Consider the following 4,302-nt stretch of genomic DNA (forward strand, 5'->3'; position numbering starts at 1 on the left):
GCCAGGTTTGCAAATTGCAGTCTGCTTCTTCCTAATGTAGCTTTTCCACTTCCTCTGCCCATAGTGCGTGTGTACACCCTCTGACAATTAAAGAGCCAGAGCTTGCTCATTAATCTGCAACAGTCAATGGCTGGCCACCTCGGGGTACTTAAGGCACCTTTACTTGTGGGAAGGTGCCTGAGCAATAAGTTCCTTGTCCACTAGTATCTGCTAGGTGTGCCGTATTTGTTGTCTGTCTGTGTACTGGCTTCTGCCCATTTTCTGGTTATTGACCTTTCACTGCCTGGCCTGACCTCTGCCTGTACTCTGTGTCAATCCTGTTCTGCCTGCTCTAACTTTGGATTTGACTTTTAGATTTTGTTTAATGTATAGCTCATACTCTGCTGCCTGCCCTGCCCTTGACCTATCCTTGACTACGGTTTTGTCTGATCCCTTGGTGCTTTCTGCCAGTGTCTTAAGCCTCATGGGTTAGCAGTCAATCATATAGAGACTACTCCAGGAGGTGGGGCCCTGGTTGTTCCCCTGCAACGAAGTCCAGATCCATGTATAGGGGTTAAAGGGTGAATACCAGGGGACTGCCAAGATAACGACCTTAGGAGTAGCCCAAAGTCAAATCTGTTCAGTTGACACAGTGGTTCCACACTGACTGCCATAACAACATGTTAAAGGGATTCTGTCACCAGGATTAACGATATAGCGATATTTATATGTGCCCATTAGTCTCCATGCAGTGTTTAAAATGATCCCACTGTTTATGCTCTGTGTGTGTTAGATTCTTATAAAAAACGATCTTATTGATATGTAAATTACCTCTGTCAGGAGCCCAAGGGGTTGTCCCACGATATGTTGGAGCCCAGCCGCGCCCATCGATCCGGAGCCCAGCACCGCCTACCACTTAATTTATTCACTCCACTATCCCTGACGTCAGTTCTTCTCAGTGCCGTAATCTCTCGCAGGCACAGTGGACACTGTAGTATGCGCCCGCGCGGACACTACTGGCACCGGCTTCAACGAGTCAACTGCGCATGCGCCGGCTCCCTCTGCGCGAGATTACGGCACTGAGAAGAACTGACGTCAGGGATAGTGCAGTGAATAAATTAAGTGGTAGGCGGTGCTGGGCTCCGGATCGATCGGCGCGGCTGGGCTCCAACATATCGTGGGACAACCCCTTGGGCTCCTGACAGAGGTAATTTACATATCAATAAGATCGTTTTTATAAGAATCTAACACACACAGAGCAGTAACAGTGGGATCATTTTAAACACTGCATGGAGACTAATGGGCACATATAAATATCGCTATATCAGGGGCGTAGCTATAGTGGTAGCAGTCGCTACCGGGCCCAGGAGCCTGAGGGGGCCCCAAAGACCCTTGTGCCACATAAGACACTGGCATTATAGAAAGTGCATACTGGTCAATTTACACCTTTGGCTGGAGGGAAGGGGTTAGGTTAAGAATTTGGCATGAGGGGTGCCCTTTCAATGTTTGCCTCAGGCAGCAGGAAGGCTATGTGCTCCCCTGCCCCTTGCCAACAAGCACCGAGGGACAGGGGCCCAAGCTGTACTTTTGTACCAGGGCCCATGAGCTTTTAGCTACGCCCCTGCGCTATATCGTTTTATATATATATATAGTTGTCTTTGCGACAATTTTTGATGATCACAGACTACCCCCTAAGACCTCGTTCACATCTCTGTCTCAGTATTACGTACCTAGAAAAAAGTGTCCTTATTTAATCCGTGAAGGATCTGTGGATGGTCCATGTGTTTGTTTTTACCCTCCATGTGTCATCCATAATCCACGGACATTGCTCAGCTGAAAATTTATTTAAAGACCATTTCCCATCTGTCTTCCATGAAAAATGGACGCACCACAGATGCCATCCGTGTTGTGTCAGTGATATTCATGGACCCATAGACTTCAATGGGTGTGCTTGGTCCGCATCTCAGACCAAAGTAGTGCAAGTCTCCGTGATTTTTTCAATGACCCACGGCCAGTAAAAAATACTGAAATGTGAACAGACACATTTAAATCAATGGGTACGTATGCTGTCCGCAGAAAATGCAGACAGCACACGTCAGTGAAAAACGGAAGTGCTAATAAGGCCCTAGGCCTATTGCACACGACCGTATGGATTTTTCAGTATTTTGCGGTCCGCAAGAAACAGATCCGCAAAAAATACGGATGACGTCCGTGTGCATTCTGTTTTTACGGAACGGAACAGCTGGCCCCTGATAGAACAGTACTATCCTTGTCCGTTATGCGGACAATAATAGGACATGTTCTATCTTTGAACGGAAAAACGGAAACGGAATGCATACGGAGTACATTCCGTTTTTTTTGCGGACCCATTGAAATGAATACCGTATACGGAACGCAAAAAACAGAATGTAAACGGAAAAAAAAAACATTCGTGAGCAAGAAGCCTTAAAGTGTAGGATAGTGTGCGGTGTTTTTTTTTTTTGCAGATCAGTTCATTTGAAAATATAAAAGCTGGATGGTGCATGCTGTGATATTCTCTGCAGACTGATGGGCCCAAGAATTAGTGAATTGATCCATTGTATGGGGGTCAGCATACTGACTGTTCCCTGGCACTGGGTCCAAGCTCCTTTGCTCCCTGCCCTTGGCTGCCTCACTTGGATGTTCCGCTGTCGGCATCCGCTTTGACACCGCTGCAGCCAATGGCTGGTCATAGCAGTGACCCGTCCTCCTTTTCTCACGTCACCAGTTGATATGACACAAGCGCCCTGATTTATCATGCCTTCACTCCAGAATTCTGGCTTCGAAAAGTTGCAAAACAGGGCTTTTGTGACTTTTTGTACTTAGTTACATAAAAATGTTGCAACTTACTGCATTTTTACACCACTCACTACAGTAATGTGGTGGAAAAGTGGGTGTGGTTAGCTACGTTAATGAGTTTCACTCCAGATTTATCATTGAGACTTTTTTTAAAAGTCGCGAAATAGTCGCAGTCTCACTCAAGTAGGAGGGTGGAGAAGGAAAAGTGGAGGAGCTTCTCTAGACAAAGGTATTACGTTTATAGATAAGACAAATTTATCAAGTAACATGAGACATTTGATAAATGTGGCACAAAGTACTCCGACGCAGACGGAAGCAAAACCGACTTCAAATATTCTTCTCATGATAAATTCCCCCTCCCCATGGTGTGCAAGTCACCTCTGTGGCCAGCGTTTGGCTGCAGCGGCATCAATGTGGATAGTGACAGTGGAGGACGTGAACAAGGCAGCCGAGGCTGGGGAGCAAGTAACATAGTAACATAGTAACATAGTAACATAGTACATAAGGCCGAAAAAAGACATTTGTCCATCCAGTTCGGCCTGTTATCCTGCAAGTTGATCCAGAGGAAGGCAAAAAAAACCTGTGAGGTAGAAGCCAATTTTCTCCACTTTAGGGGAATAAAAAATTCCTTCCCGACTCCAATCAGGAAATCAGAATAACTTTGCACGTCTGTCCAGGTGTGGAGATTTGCTAAAAACACCACAAACAGGGGCGTAGCTATAGGGGGTGCAGAGGGAGCAGTTGCTACCGGACCCAGGAGCCTGAGGGGCCCAAAGACCCTTGTGGTGCATAAGAAAACACCAGTATTAAGCTACATGCACATGACCGTTTCATTTTTTTGCGGTCAGAAGCCGCAATTTGCGGAACGGAACGGGCGGGCCATTGTAGAAATGCCTATTCTTGTCCGCAAAACGGACAAGAAAAGGACATGCTATTTTATTTATTTTCTGCGGGGCCATGGAACGGAGCAAAGGATGCGGACATCACACGTAGTGCTGCCCGCATCTTTTGCGGCCCCGTTGAAGTGAATGGGTCCGCACCTGAGCCGCAAAAACTGCAGGTCGGATGCAGACCAGAACACCGGTCGTGTGCATGAGGCCTTATAGAAAGTGCATACTGGTCAAACTATACCTCTGGCTGGAGGAAAGGGGTTAGGTCAAGAATTTGGCATGGGGGGGTTGCCATTTCAATTTTTGCCACAGGCAGCATGAAGGCTATGTGCTTCACTGAACTCTTGCACCAGGGCCCATGAGCCTTTAGCTACTTCCCTGCCCACAAAGGTTGGGCACCCCTTGGGTGAATGTTGATTCCGGGTGCTGCCTGTTCTGCCCCCAGGTAAAAATATGGCGTGTACTAAAGCCAGCGGCAGCGTTGGTAGATACAAGGCAAGCTGGGCACATGACAGGAGATAACTTCAGGGGCAGGAAGTTGTTGTAAGTGCGCGCAGCTCCTAGCGCCGACCTGCAGAGGGCGCCAGAGAACCGTTCAGCTGCAGTCGCCATTAAA

Source organism: Bufo bufo, chromosome 2 (assembly GCF_905171765.1).
Source record: "Bufo bufo chromosome 2, aBufBuf1.1, whole genome shotgun sequence".
Lineage (NCBI taxonomy): Eukaryota > Metazoa > Chordata > Amphibia > Anura > Bufonidae > Bufo > Bufo bufo.